The sequence below is a fragment of the Pipra filicauda genome, unplaced genomic scaffold (assembly GCF_003945595.2).
Source record: "Pipra filicauda isolate LSUMZ 115617 unplaced genomic scaffold, ASM394559v2 scaffold196_size3971931_pilon, whole genome shotgun sequence".
Taxonomy (NCBI): domain Eukaryota; kingdom Metazoa; phylum Chordata; class Aves; order Passeriformes; family Pipridae; genus Pipra; species Pipra filicauda.
The window spans coordinates 3,517,170-3,533,189 of NW_024104305.1; the positions used below are offsets into that span (position 1 = coordinate 3,517,170).

At 50.3% G+C, this 16,020-nt stretch overlaps 1 protein-coding gene across 2 annotated transcripts in view; it reads right to left on the reverse strand.

Moving 5' to 3' along the window:
- ACVR1 (activin A receptor type 1) overlaps positions 1-13,338 on the reverse strand; it is a 48,613-nt gene extending 35,275 nt beyond the window's left edge. The window contains exon 1 of one of the 2 annotated variants that reach the window (XM_027734592.2): positions 13,290-13,338. The gene's annotated coding sequence lies outside the window, so the exon portion shown is untranslated. Of the gene's footprint in view, positions 1-1,259; positions 1,319-13,289 lie in introns of those variants that run through there. The other variant, XM_027734593.2, reaches the window with a different exon arrangement.
- Positions 13,339-16,020: the final 2,682 nt, after the last annotated feature.

Sequence of the window (16,020 nt, forward strand, 5' to 3'; positions counted from 1 at the left end):
ATAACTAAATTCCATCTGGGGTCAACAGCTTGTTTGTTCCCTTGTTCCTGCTGGGTTCTGAGGGGCACAGCCAGGGTGCCAGTGAGCTGTGATCTCCAGCAGTGGCACCGAACATCCAACAACACGGTGTCTGGGGCTTGGTGAAGACAAGGGCTGCTGGACACTGGTTAACACTGGCCCACAGATACAAACACACTGCTGCAAGAAACAACTACAGTGACAGACCTTTAGCTCAGAACTCTGATGAGATGACTTCTTGCCTGCAGCTGCTCAGAGGAACACCTATTTCTGGACCTGCAGCTGTACATTACCTCTCAGCTCTCCTCCAGCAGCAATAAACCCTTCATCTCCCTTCTGCACGCAGAAGTCTGTTCTCCTGGAGTCCTGCCCCTGTCTCACCTCCACACAACCAGAGGCAGGACAGTCTCCTATCAGCACCACAAGCCTGGAGCATAAAGAGAGGTCTTGCCTGCAACTGGTGGGAACATGAATTCCGAACAAAGGCTCTGCTCCATGGTCTGTATTTGACTGTAACACGAAGGTTCTGCTCACCTGCCACCAGGTGGGGAGGAGGGGGCAGGAGATGTTTGAGCAGCTCTGTTGTCATCCCTGCAAAAGGCTGAGCTGTCACTGCACCATGACACGAGCACCAGCAGCACCAGCTCAGGGCAGACAAAGCAAGCCATGGAAAAAACCCAAAAGCACCGAGTTCCCACAAGCAGGGCTGCAAAGAAATTAAAAAGCTTCAAAATAATTCTGTGGTAAACTTCCCAGGGGCAGAGTTGCCAAACTAGCAACTCTGGGGAGGGCTGGACGAGCCAGGGCTCTCTGCAGGTCTGCACGGCTCCCCAGGAAAAAGCAATCCCTGGCCACCCGAAAATCCAGCCAGGCTGCACAAGCTGCTCCTGGCAAGGAACGCCACACAAAATGATTTCAGCACTACGTGGAGTATTTCATCCTTCCTACACGGCTCCAGTTCCCTGCACACAGCTGCAGGGGCTGTGTGATGCTGTGCTGCCATTAGAGAAGTTTTCTTATTGAGGGTAAAGGTTTCTCTGGACCTTCCACGCTGCTTTAAGCCTTCACTCCATCTTCACCCCCTTTCTCCTGCCTCATCCCTCAAATCCAAAGCCTTAATCTTGGGAAGGCACAAAATGACAGTGACATAATTTCAAAGCACTTCACAGCCCCAACCCTTCCCAGCTGAGGCTGGATAAATCCCCAGGATGAACACCCAACAGCGGGTACACCACACTTGCCTTTTGCTGCAGTCGCTTCACTTGAGCAGGAACTCTGCACTCGGGATGGAAGTTTCACTGGACTAATACCAGGAAAAAAATAGCTACAGAAATGCAAAATAAACCCTACTGAGTAATTGTGTGAGCATAATGATTCAGAGACAAGCTAAGCAAAATTCAAGTTTTAAAACAAACAAACCAAAAAATCCCCCCACAAAGCCCCCAACCCACACATTTGGAATTTTAACTAGTTTTCTGAAATTTTCAAAACAGCATTTTACATCTCTACGGGTGGAATATTCATGTCAGGTTTTGCTGTGTATTTAAATGCTCACAAGCTGATCAAGGTGATTTAAATTAGAAAGTTGAGTACAATTTAAATAACTCATTTCATGCATGATTTTGTACTTATTTTTTGTTCTTTTTTAAGAAAGGTTAAATTACAGTTCAACACAAATGAACATATTAAGACTAACTTAATATGGGCTTTAAAGACCACTTCCTTCTCTGTCCCTCTACTCCAGCACCCAGGAACCCAGGTTTCCAGTTTTTTACAAAAAGCAATATTTTTTTATTATTATTATTTACTTTTACAAATAGTATATTTCTGAGTTTATTTTTAATTGGAAAACAGGCCTACAATGGCCTGATTGTGCTAATTACAGAAGAAGAATTATCAGAGCCTTCTGCCAGTAAAGCCCAAGGACACAGAACGTGTGGCTGTTGAACTGACCTGGCCAAAGCCAGCCAGGTGAGCTTGGCTGGGTGGCCTGGGCGGGAGGAGAAAAGACCACCCTATTTCTCAGCTCTTGGATCAAGTGGAGTCAGGCTTTGCTGCTCTCAGGAGCCCCAGTAAACGGCCCCCACCATCCCACACCTGAAGTTTCAGGAAGACCTGAAACACTCTACAAATCTCTGCCGTGTCTTAGACCAGGAGGGAGTGTTCAATCACCTTTAAACTCTTCTCATTAAGCAGCTGGGGCGAGCGTTTAACAAACTTTATTTAGCATTTACTGGGGGGTTTTATAACAAGCAAACAAAAACACAAATTAAATTAAACCCAAAACAGTTCAGCCATTTAGGGTAATTTTAACTTTTATACTCCAGACGCACAACCGCAAAGGTGCCGCCTATTTCTGCAGGACCTCGGCCTGGCTCCAGGGAGGGTCAGCTCAGCCCTGCAAATCTCATTATTTCCTCAAATCCTTCCACAGAGGCCCAAGTTTTAGCTTGCTAGTTTTTAACTCAATTCAGAGTAAAATCAAATGCTACTTTTGTTTTTTTGCACGTTTCACGTAGAAAATATTTGCCATGTTCATTTATTTTATTTAAGCATTTTAAATTACTTTAAAAGACAGCTTTTTCAGCGAGTATTTTTGTTTGCTTGCTTTGTAAGGAAGTGGCCTTTCAAGATCAGAGAATCAACAGAATCTCCCTTAAACATCATCAGATACTCAAATATTCCCTTGGTGCCTTGGGGAACCGATCACATACTGCATAGCAAACCCACCTTCATGCTAAGCTGTAACTCACGGCGGGCCAGAAAAGCCTATTTCCTTTGGCCTGGGTTTGCTTCTGGCACAGTAGCTACTGTGGCCTCTTGACTCATAATTATCACCCAAAAAGAAGATAACAAATTAAGCACATTTTTCCTTCAGCTGTTAGGACCACAGGTGCCTGCAGAGGGTCTGTGACCCTAAGAACAAGTTGGGTAAAACCTGTAAGCTGCACCATGCTGACAGCTAACACACTTACAGACACCGCTCATACAATCGTGATATGCCAGTGTTAAATCAGACATTTTTGGTTTGTCCAACATTAATTTTTTAATTAATATGCCATTATAAACTCAATTTCAGAAGAATCCCTCATTCCCACACAACCCAACACACCTGTGGAACTGAAACAAGATCAATCCTGTCAAAAAAAGCCTTAAGATTTTTGGAAGAACATTTCAGAACTTTGAGGAAAACCCCCACATTGGTATCCTTTCCCACTGCTTGCATACCAACCCCTCAGAGACTTCACTTACAGCCTACACATCACTGCTGTTTGCAGCTTTGGGTTGGGTTTATTTCCCTTCGTGGTCACACTGGACAGTGTTCCAGAAAGAACCTTTTCTATGCACACTCACTTTCTGCTGCCCGAGCCCTACTCCCCTGGGGGACCCCGCAGTCCCCCTGCAGAGGGTCCCTGCCAGTGCAGCCTAGGAAGGGAGGGCGAGGTCTCCAGCCCCCGTGCCCTGCAGCACTGCCCTCACACCTCCCACCAAGGGAAGGCTGTTAAAAACCACAGTCCCCACCCTGAGAGACGTCACACGTGCCACTGGGAACTGCTCGGGTGAGACAATCCCGAGCCAAACACGCAATCCTCTGCCATCACATCTCTATTGACTTGCCAGCAAGGACCTTCCCCTGATGCCAGGCTACCACTGCAGGACACAGACTGCCCAGCAAACCACCCCAAACCTCACCGAGGGCTTGCTGGTCTCCGCTTTGCTCACACTTGGAACACGAAGCGTGTGCAGAGGGAACAGCACCAATTAACAGCTGACAAGCAATAACTTACTCTGGTAGGGACACTCTGCCACATGCCTGGCCCTGTGCCACTGCCTCCTCTCACGGTGACACCCGAGTCCCACAGAGCCTCCCCGAGTGTCCCTCTTTCCCCAACCCCCCCAGTCACTTGTATCTGTAACGAGAGCCAAACTCCATCTCGGTTCCCAGAAGGCTCCTTTAGGAGACCTGACAGCAGAGACCACCTTCACTCCCAGCACAGTAGTTCTTCACCCCCTAAACCGTGTGGCCCCAGTGCCACTTTCGGTTCACAGGCACCTGAATTCCTACCAGAAGGCAGGCAAAAGCCACGAGTGGTGCTCCTCCCCTCCCCAGGAGAAGGAGGGCTTGTCAGTTTGTTTAGCTTGGTTTCCCTGTGGCACACACACACCCCTGAAGAAGAGCACTTGCTTCTCTTTCCAGATTTCCATCACAGCCAGGAAAAATCATGAATCTCCCTCTTCAAGGAGGGCATCTGTTGATATTTTCACCCAGGTCTGAAAAGAACCATCAGGCACCAGGAGACAAACATCGCAGTCCCTCCAAAGCTTGAGGAAAGCTGTTTCCTTGAGGAGACAGCACAGGCACTCACTCCGGCCACACAAGGACGGACGCTGCAGAGCAGGAACAGTGACCAGGGGACTCTGTGCAGAGGAACAGCAGCCTCTGAATTGCACCTACTTCACTTGAGAACAGCCTCAAAACACAAGCAAGCTCTCAAGATCCCTTTCTTCTGCGTCCATCTGCCGCTGTGTTGCTGTGCTGTGGCTCTGTGAACCCAGCCTTGCGGAACAACTTCCAGTTAATTCACCTACTCCATTTGCTTTAGTCCACTCCCCAGAGTTCCATATCCAGTAGATATTTATTTTAAAGCTAAGCCAAAACCATTCAAATGCTAACACTTCAGGGCCTTTAATACTCCTGGTTGCATGAAGGAGGGCCTCTCTTAGAATAAAGAGCATCCACTTTGGGAACTAAACCAACATGACTATAATTGGGCTGCACGTCAAAGTTTCACAAATCCCCAGACTGGAAATAAAGTAGGTTTTACTCCTTGCAGACCCTTTGTCATGGAAGGTGTAAAACTGCACTGCAGCCTCGGGAACAGCAATTCCTCACCAGAGACTCCAGGAACTGCGTAAGAAAACCAAGCTTCAAAAGCCAGTTGGGTGTTCTGGCTTCTCACTGCATGGCATTTTGGCCTTCCTAATGGAGAAACTAGAAAAAGTTCCCTCCAAATCCTGGATGCTCTTTCACATGAGAGTCCAATACCTGTTTTCTTTGAATGTCTAAACAACATCCAGGAACAAATTCCAAACAAAAAGATGACGTTAAAGTCTTTTCCAGTCGTTAAAATACACCACTTTTGCACCAGGCATGGAAATACCGTATTTCTTTCAAACAGCCTTTTGATGGTGCTTAGGTTTTTACTTCCATCATTTAGGAACAGTCATATCGATTCACTCATTCTTCAAAATATGACATTTTGTAAGGAAGGTGTATGGAGGGAAGGGTCTAAATAGGTTCAGATTTTAGAACAGGTTTTGCAGACCTTGCCCAGGTTTGCTTCAGAGGTATGACATTAGTCTTACAAATGTGTAAAACGCATACAACCAAGATAGAAAAAACACCCTATTGTTTAGGCAAGCTGGGACATGTCACTCAGATTACCCTCCACTGGAGGCTGATGCAAACATGCCAGGTCCACAAACACACTAAAGTGTCTACGTGGCATTTCTGGCACATTTGTAAAGGTCTAATTGACAACGAACTAATGTGAGGTTAAGGGAGAGCAAAAGCCAAGCCAAAGAGTCGTTCAAGAATTTAAGAAGTGCACAGGCCTGACAGCAAAAGCCAAGGAAAGGCAGGATCCCTGAGAAGGGCCACGCAGGAAAGGCCAAGGCAGGCGCCGGCCACGTCCCAGCTGCGCCTTCGCGCGCGACGCGGGGACCGGGGAGGCGACACGGCCCACGCGCTGCACGGTCTGCAGGCTGCTACAGGAGCTGTCTGCCACCCCAGCCACTTGAAATAACTTGAATGTTTCTTTCTGGACACAGACGGGTTCAAATTATGCAAAGAAGCTGGAGGAAAGCCAGCACTCCAATGATTTAACCTTCATCCTAACCACAAAGACGTACCTCTGCTCTCCCAGACGGGCGTCTGTGAGCTGGGCTGGCACAAAGGGCTGCCCAGCCGAGCAACAAGGTTCTGCCTGAGAGAGGAACACGACATCAAAGACAGACCCTGTGCTACCCCTGCAGGGAGGACAGCTCCCAAACCAAGAGAAGCAGAGATGGTCCCAGACCACATTTACACGTAGTCATCCTGAGAGGGAAAATGGGTGGCGTAAAAAGATGCTTGCGTGGCATTTTTCATCATCATTTCATTTAGACCCAGGATGCACACAGGTTTTGCAACTCAATCCAAAAATAAAGGTCAAGTGGAATAAAAATTACTTAGATCAACGCTCAATACATAAGAATAAATGTCTGGAAAATAATTTCCTGAGTTTTCAAAATATTTGCTTTATTTTTCTATTGTAATCAAAATCGCCAAGAGTACACACATCCCTCCTCTGTTTTGTTGTGGTTTTTTTTAAATTCACAAGCGTCAGCATTTTTTCCATGAGTTAAGAGAACACCAAAAATACTTTTTCTTATCATTTGAGTCAGTATTTAAAAACCAAATTGAAAATAGCCTTTTTTTAAAAATGCACAACTTGTTGTAATTCCACTCCTAGGAGATATGAATTAGCTAACTTAATACTCAGACTAGTGCACTACAAGCTACACAAATTTTCATTCTGACAATGGAAAATAAGGAGTAGCACACAGTATAGTACTTCAAGATTGACTGCCACATGAACTCCATTGCCAAATCTTCCTCCAGCCTGGGATTTGCCCAGCCCATGCCATCAAAGGTGATGTTTTACAGGCTGCTACCCCACAACTGCAACTGCAGTTGCAGTAGGCAGCTAATCTCCAGCAGCAGGAAAGGATTTAATGGATTAAAAAACCCAAAAGATATCACTCCTTATGAAGTCAAGAAGAGTTTCAATGTGCAGCATGGACATGACTTTTACCAATAACCAACCTGCAAGGCATCACCTATCTTTTCTCTAACATAAGAGTATTTTAATGTAACATGATACAATTAATATTCTCTTAAACCAAACCATTATCTTTTGATTCTGTTTTCTCTTCTAAGATTCAGACTTAAAATGACTTAATTGTTGCAGTCCACCCACACAAACACAAGAGACAAGTTTATTGCAGTGGAGAGCCCTAAATAGCACAGTCTGGTTTAGGCTGACTAATACAAACACGCATTTTGTTTAATTTTACATTTGTTCCTAGGGAGATTTCGCTCTCATCTCTTCTGCCTCCCATTCCACACCACCTGACAATGCAGGACATCATCACCCCTGAGGGATGAGTAACGTGGGGCAGCTCTGGCACCATGCAGCAGCTTGGGGGACAGGCTGGCCACTGCTGGCCACCAGCTCAGGGGACAGACTGGCCATTGTCCTGCAGAGAAGGGAGGGCAGGCAGGCGTGTGGGACTTCCAAAAACTTGTGTCTGAGCACACAGTGAGGCCACAGCCAAGGCCAAGAGCAAGCTGGCAGCAAGGAAACCTGCAGGAACTCTCCCTGGGGAGCAGAGCACAGCAGGTCCGCTCTGGCACAGACAAACCAGGCCAAGGTACCCTAAAAACCCAAACTCAATACTCCTACAATGAACTCAAGCAAGGCAACAGTTTTCACAAACACACCAAGGCAGCACAGTATCCTCTGTGTCTGCCCAGCCACTCGTACCCTCGCAGATCCCTCCTTAGCACCAGCACAAGAAAACAAACCGGGAATTAACCTGGGTTAGAACTAATCTGGCAAAGACAGACTAAGTTTTAACCAAATTAACACCTTATCCAGTGTACCGCATGGCCAGAGATGCCTGAACAGGGGAAAGAACAGCACACGGAGAGGGAGAAGCAGGACTACTTACTCCCCTGGCATTAGTAGCCAGCAAAAAGGTTTGCGCAACCACAGCCCCAACCGCCTCAAACCGCTGCGCCAGGAACCCCAGGCCATTCGAGGGGAGGGTTGGAGGGGCCTGCTGAGGCACACAGACTCTTGAAAGCAGGGATCAGCAGCTTCCAGGACTTCAAAGGGAAGCCACTTCTAGCCTGCGAGCTATCCGCCCAGCCAAAGGCGGCTGGCAGGGCTGCCAGCCCGCTCCTGCTGTCACCGGATCCCTGCCAGGCAAACAGCAGACCTGCAATTAGAAGAGGTGTTTGTTGGCCTCTCTTCTGCAGCTCATTAGCAGAGGTAAGGCTTGCAGTCAGAACAAGAAAGGCCCGACCTCCAGTGAGCACAACTCGCTACAACTGCTCTCCGTAAGACCAGGAACGAGCCCTCCTACCAGTTTCCACTCAACTGAGGGTCATCTGTGGCTTCAGCGTGCCAGGAAGGAATGTTCCAGGAGCTCAGGACAGATGGTTAAGGGTTGCAGCATCACCTCTTCTGTAGAAAGGCCCAGATAACAGCCCTTGGTGTTCCCCCCTCACCATCTCCTATCTGCATCTCTGGTCATTTCAGACATGGCAAATGATTCCAAAGTCTGCCTTGGACAATCACTGAACTGGAGGTCTCCTGTTTTAATAAGCTTTTCTTAACCAAGCTGGAGCCTTCCTTTTCCTAAAGCAGAGTGGAGTTACTCTACAGCAAGCTCCAGGCACTTCCCGATGCACCTTCACAGAAGCACCATGAGCAGGGAACAGTGACTTCATCTGAGCCTGCCAGGAAGGGAGATCCACTGACAACAGGACTTCTGGGGGCAAGCAACTGCTGAGCTGCCTCTGCACACCGACAGGAGCAACAAACACTGCCACACACACCTCACTCAGCAATAACCTGACCCCAAAAGAGGCCAGGAGCAGACTCTTAGGAAGAAGCGTGAGGACACAGCATGCAAAGGTCGTTCTCCCATCCTCCTCTGCCCCTGACCCCATACTTCCCAGATGGAGATAAATTCCCAAGCCCAAACCTGCATCTGAACTACTGCATTTACTGGCTCCCTACAGGCCTACCATGAGATCCAATTATTTCTTAAAAGAAGAATAAGTCTCCTGAATGTCCCACTACAATCAATATATGGTTTAAACAGGTAAAAACTGTAAGTTTCAATTTTACGGCTGCCGACTACACACGGTACAAACCCTTCCTTACATCATAAGAAATTATGTAAGATCATCACTTCCCATTTACTCACATGCCAATTGTGACTTTACGAACTCTACAGTATTTCCTTTCAGGCACTTCTCCCCTCAGCAGGAGTCAGTTACTTACACACACTGCATCCACACCACCTCACACAGCCTTGCAGAACAAGGCTGAGCCAACTGCACGTAAAACTAAAACAGGTCCCGGGCGTGAAGAAACTGTGGAGCTGAAGGACAGTGATGATCCCAGTCGATCAGGGACTTACACCGTCTTTGTACTCAAACTGAATTCCAGCACTTGAGATAAGGGGCCTTGATCTGGGGGCTTCTCAGGTGTTTCGGAGCTGATGGCACACCAACCTGCAGGCACAAGGAATGCAGAGCACGTTCTGCCCAGAGCTGGGCAGTCTCGTGTCCAAGAGGCTCTGGCCCCCAGCACACTGCCTGGCACAGCAGAGTGGGACAGGCACGGTCAGTGCTGGGACAGCCAGCAAGGCGAGGCACCCACAGCATGAAAGGGCAGAGCACATCAAAGGAACCCTGCCAAAGAGGACCTACCCTACCTGGCAGACTGTGATGCAGCACCTGATGGTGACTATTCAGCTCAGATGAATCATGAGGTCAGCTCTGGCCTGGCAGAGGAACACCCGAGCTGCCAGCAGAGCCCCGGCCCCTCCACACTGCAGCGCTGCTCCCTTCCACAGGCAGGAATAGTGCCTACTTATTTCACTAGGAATGCAGGCACACTCCTCATGTTCCTTCCAGCAAACAGCATCCCACGGAGTCCAATGCTACTTTATAACCACAGTGCCTTCTCTGTGGATCTTGTCGTGAGAGAACTTTGAGAGCATGTTCTGAATACCAGCAAGGTACAGATGCAAATCCCTCTGAAACTGGAACCTGTGAGCACTGACTGTACACACACAATTCCACAACAGCACATGTTAACCTCACCTGAGGGTGGGTCACGTGCATGCTCATGGTCCAGTGTAACACGGAGAACTACTTCACTACAACCACTTACTGCTATTTGTCTGGACTTGATGCCTTTGAAAGCATTACTCTAAAATTGTGTTTTGGCTGCAAACATAGTGGGGAAAAAAAGGAATTTCTTGAAAGCATTTCCATGGAATTCCACACATTTCACAGTCAACAACGTTTTATAAATTCATGATCCCAAAATACTTCATAAACCCATGCGAAGTCAGCTTTCCAACACTGCTAGGAAACATCATTATTCCTCACTTTACAGATATGTACAGGTAGGTACATATCTTATGCCCTCAACACGTGGCCACAGAACCTATGGCAGCAGAGTTCAAAAGGTGAGCTTTCTGACAGTGTCATTTACCTCTGTAACTATGGTGCTCTTAAACCGTCTCAGTCTTGACTACCCTCAGGTCCTAAAGCAACTAATCCACCCCCTAACACACCCTGGTCAAGGCCAGCCTGCCACCCCCCATGACATGGTGAATCCTCATCCACAGAGGTACTCAGAAATCACCCCGTTCAGCACCACCACTGCAACCTGCTGTAGCTCGACAGCTGCACAGGTGAGTGAGGCAGGTTTATAACCTGTTTATACACAGAATCAGATATCAAGATGCCCATTTGAGAGTTCCAATACCAAGACTGTAAATGAATTCAAGCAGCCTTTTTTTTTGGCAGGGACAAGGGGGCTGAACGGGTGCCTAATTATTTTACAACGGCTGTCCCTAGATCCTATTTTAGCATCAGGCTTTCATTAAATTTAAGCATGACTTCAGAGTACCAGCTGGCTGGAAAAAAACAAAAACCACAAACACAACCCACCCACAACACCCCACTGGTGTTCTTTCCCCGCCCATGTTCTCTTCCTACCCTCTCTGAGGGCTTGGAAGACAAGTTCCATTTGGAGAGCCGGCCTCAAAAGCAGATAAGTTCTGCAGGAAATGGCTATATTTAGCCCGCCCCTTTCACCTCGGTTCCTCCACACACTCACATTCTCCTGAGGAAGGACCCTTCTACTCTTGTGTTAGAGGTGAGCTTTAGCAGGTTGCCTCAGCAGAACAAATGCAACCAACTTCATATGTGTTAAGAGTGTAAACAATCACTAGAATATCAAATATCCATCTACTGAGGCATAAAATAGAATTCTCATGTCTCAAATGTGTTGAATGGTGAGCTCCAGGAACACAATATGGCCAAAGCCCCTTTATGAGTGATGCCCATGGAGGGTGAGGCTGAACTTCTGCACACACCGTTTGGGTCTTCACCAATTCTTTTGTCAGTAACTAAGGCAGCCATCCTATTCTCTACAGAGCATAAACATGAGGTAACAACCTCAACAGCTCTGCAACCAAAATATTTTCAGTTTTCTAATGTAAGTATCAAAATAAGTCATGAAAAAACCAGCAACAGTTCCTGGGCAGTGGAACTTAATGAGACTGTCAGCAACACCTCTGGAAGCATCATCAGCACCAGGCCAGTAGGATTTCCCTTTCCCAGCTTGAAACTTTGAGATATGTAATAAGCCTTAAAACTAAAAATATATAACACAGTTTTATTCTGGTCTAACTACAATTCAGGCCTGTAAGAGCTGATTATTTACAAACTGAGATGGTTGAGGGGTGATCTATCTCACAGCAACAGACCTAAAAGTTTGTCTCGAAATGGAGACAGACCGAAACGCATCTGTCACTCAGCATGGAGACAAACAGGCAGAGATTTACAGTCAGGAATGACTCCCAGTCCTGGGCCACTGGGCAAGGAGCACATCCCCACCCCCCCAACCAGAGGAATGCAGGTCTTATCCCAGCAAACAATTCCTGAGAGAAAGCAAACCTCTCAAAACGCTGCACACACTTAACACCTCCTGGGGGGAGCACAGTGCACACAGGAACTTTTTGTTTCCTTAAAACAGATCTGTAACACCTCCTCCAGAAAAAAAAAAAAAGTTTCAGCCATCAAAGGCCCGAGCCCTGCACTTGAGAGCTCTCCACAGCCAGGACTGCAGCTTTCCCATTTCAATTGCAAGGCACCCCAGCACTGTTCAAACAGCTCCAGCCCTTCAAGGACAGAGCTCAGAGAGTATTTGCAAAGTGCCTGCTGCATTCCAGGTCACAACCGTCCCTCTGAAGATGAGTATAAGGATCACAGCAAAGATCGGATTACAGGAAACAAAAGAAAAGTGAAGGTTAAAAATAGACTTGTCATTGCCCACAGCAAACTGCTACAGCCACAGAGTTTCTTAAACGAGAGGCTGAGATTAATTCAATGCAGACCATAAAAACATGTGAGATTTGGGACAAGAACCTGTTCTCTTTTCAAAGCTCAATGTATTGTTCCTAAAAAGTGTTTTTGTACAGAAGTGTCAGTTCTGAAGCTCAGTCCTGAACCTGAAAGCTCCCACCAGTAACACCGTCCTGAGGCACTGGTGGCTCCAGCACACCTACATAAACCCCAACTATTTCAGAACCTGCTGAAGGGGAATTTCTCTCTCAATTTTTGGAAAACAAAGTGGTTTAAACCCAGCTTACTGTAAAAGTACGGCTGGAAAGAGCTTATTTTTACGCATTTTTCTGGATTAACAGAGTTGGAAAGACTGCCCAGGCAGCTTTCCCTACTATATTCATGCCCAGATTTCACAGGCCAGCATGTGAAGCCTCCAGGTTAACACACAGACCCGACCTGAGCCTGCTCCAGGACCGTTCTCCCGCTCCAGCCCGAGCCCTGGCAGCAGCCAGGCACATCCCGCTGCCCTTCCTTCCCCCTGGAGCCCAGGGCGAGCAGGCTGTGGGTAACCGGGGGCTCAGCCCCCGCTGCCTCCGTGCGCCAGCAGGTTTGGCAGGGGGAGAAGCGCCTTCAGCAGATGAATTGGCACAGAGACTTTGGCCCGTACCCCCCCTCCCTCCCCAGGCACGGACGCGCCGCACTGACACGGGCAGCCCCGGCAGCCCCGCCACCCGCCCCGCTCCCCCCGCCCCGGCCCAGGGCAGCCCCGGGACGAGGAGTGAGCCGTGCCCCGGCCGAGCAGCACAGCGGAAGGCAGGAGGGGGACGGGAGAGCCCCGGGGCTGCGCCTCCCGCGGTGACCCCGGGCCGGGGCTCCGCGTGCGCCCCGTGTGCCCCCCCGGGCACGGGCACCGCGGGACACCCTCCGGAGAGACCCCGGGGCGGCGGCACCGACCGGCGGGGCCGGGACCGACCCTCCCGGGGCGGCGGCACCGCCGCGGAGCCGCTCCCGCTGCGGCCGGCGGGGGCAGCGCGGCGGGCCCGGCCCGCTCGGGGCCGGCACTCACCTGGGAGGCGGCGGGGCCGGGCGGGCGGAGCGCGGCCGGTCCCGCTCAGGCCGGCGGGGCCATGGGGCGGCCGCGGCGGCTCCGCTGACAAAGGAGCGCGGGCGGGGCCGCCCGACCGGCAACGGCCCCGCGTCACTTCCGAGCGGCCGCCCCCGACACCGCCCCCTGCGGGGCAGCCGCGGCACTGCGGCGGGACGGGCGCGGGGCACGGGGCACGGGGCACGGGGCACGGGGGGGGCGGTGCGCGGCACCGAATCCCGTCCACCCGCGGGGAACGAGGCGGCCGAACCCACCGGGGGACTACAGCCAGAATCCCTGGGTGGGCCAGGCTGGAGGGGACCGCAGTGTCCCATCGGGTCCCACCTCCCTGCTCAGGCAGGGCCAGCCCAGAGCACATGGCACAAGATTGCGTCCAGACCGCTCTGGGATATCCCCAGTGAGGAGACTCCACACCCTCTCTGGGCAGCCTGTTCAGTGCTGGGTCACTGCACAGGGAAGAAGTTCTTCCTCCTGTCCAGGTGGAACTTCTGGGCATCAGTTCCTGCCCGTTCCTGCTGTGCCATTGCTGGGCCCCCCAGCAGAGCCTGGTCCAGCCTCTGCCCCCTCCCTGCAGCCCCTGACACACCCTGGGGAGGGCCCCTCTCAGGCTCTGCTCTGAACAGCCCCAGCTCCCTCAGCCTTTCCTGCTCCCAGAGATGCTCCATCCCTTCGGCATCTCCGCAGCCTCCCCTGGACCTGCTCCAGCAGCTCCACGTCCCTCCTGTCCCGAGGAGCCAGAGCTGGACCCAGCACTCCAGATGTGCCTCACAGGGCTGAGCCAGACTGCAAATATCCTGGTACAAGACTGATGTGTCTCACTTTCTAAAAAAATAATCTGACTCCAATTTTCACTCTAAATTACTCATAAACTAGTTAGTGTCATGTCATAATTTTTAAGGTTGAAGGTGACTTCATTCCTCTTGCAGTTTAACCCCTGAATGAATTTCCCAAAATCATGTATTCTTTCAACCATGGTACTTCAATCATATTCCATGTCATAGAATGATACCAGACTGGTTTGGGTTGGAAGGAACCTTAAAGCCCATCTCATTCCACCCCCTGCCATGGGCAGGGACACTTTCCAGCAGCCCAGGTTGTTCCAAGCCCCATCCAACCTGGCCTTGGACACTTCCAGGGATGGGGCAGCCACAGCTTCTCTGGGAAACCTGTGCCAGGGCCTCCCCACCCTCATAGGGAAAAATTTCTCCCCAGTATCTAATCTAATTCCTAATATCTAATCTAAACCTACTTTCTTTCAGTGTCATCAACAAGAATTGGATTATGGACCATGAGTACATTAAGCTTTGGGGTACATTAAGGTCACCATGATGCAAACACCCTCAGTCTGACTGGTTTGGGTGGAACCATGTCCCTGTGCCAGCTGCCCTAAGAAAACATCACTGAGGTTCCTGGAAAGGCACAGGTTTCTTCCTAAAGGAGAAAATACAGTGGCTTTCCAGAACAGTTGCATCTAATTACTATTAACAGAGTGCTTACACTGTGATATGATAAATGAAGGACATGAAATCCTACATTTTAAACAAGGCTGAACAATCCTGAGCAGACTAAGTACATCAGAAATTCCCAAATATTATTGACCTGGTGCTCCACATACCTTCTGACCGTTCCTGGCATTCAGGCTGTGCATCCCTGCACTGCTCTGCATTTCCCCAAGGCAGTGGTGGGATGGCAGAGCCTCGGGAGGCAGCAGGGAGGGCGAATCCCACCATCCCAGCAGCTCCAGCTGGGTGACACTGCTCTGTCAGCTGTCACATCCCTCTGGGATCAGTGTGGGGCTGCCCTCGTGGTCCCAGAGCCTCGTCCTGCACGTGCTGGGCCGTGTTTGTGTTCCCGGGGAGCCCCCCAGACACAGCTCTGCTGTGCACGGACACGGACCCTTTCCAGGCTCTCACAGCTCATGGCCTGTCCCTGTGGGCAGCACAGGCTCCCTCCTGTCCCTGTGGGCAGCACAGGCTCCCTCCAGCCCTGGACACCAAGGCTGTGCACGAGGATCAGCCTCGGGCCGTGTTCCTGTGAGAGCGCCGAGCCCGGCCCATCGCCCACAGCCATGGAGGCACAGGGAGAGAGACCCTCCAGTGTCCCTTAGACATTGGCAGGGGCTGCCCAGGGAGGTTTGGAGTGCCCACCCTGGAGGTGTCCAAGGAAGGGCTGGCTGTGGCACTCAGTGCTCTGGGCTGGGGGACAAGGTGGGCATCGGGCACAGGGGGCACTCCACGGTCTAGGAGGGCTTTTCCAACCCAATTGGTTCTGGGATTCTGCCTCAGGCTGGAGCAGAGGCACACTGTGCCCTCCCTCACTGCTCGTGTGGGACAAGGGACGTGGTCGTGCTTTTCCTCCACGTGTGCAGGGCTTCCCAAGCAGTGACATGGGCACCTGTGAGACAGGAGGAGAGGGACTCAGAGGGCAGGAACAGAAGACATGGAGACACAGCATGACTCAGGCTGGGACAGCATGGGGAGCAATCCCAGCCGTGGTGCCGGCGTGGGACGTGAACGTCGGTTCCTTTGGGAAAAGGCAGGTGCATGGAGAGCTTGGGAAGTGCTCCTGCCGAAGCTCCTTTGTACATACAGCCCATTTATGCACCACTCTCCAAATGGGGCCAGGATTTGACTCACTATGAGTAATAGGAATGTTTTAAACAGAGAAAAGAATACTAATTCCCTTAAAAACA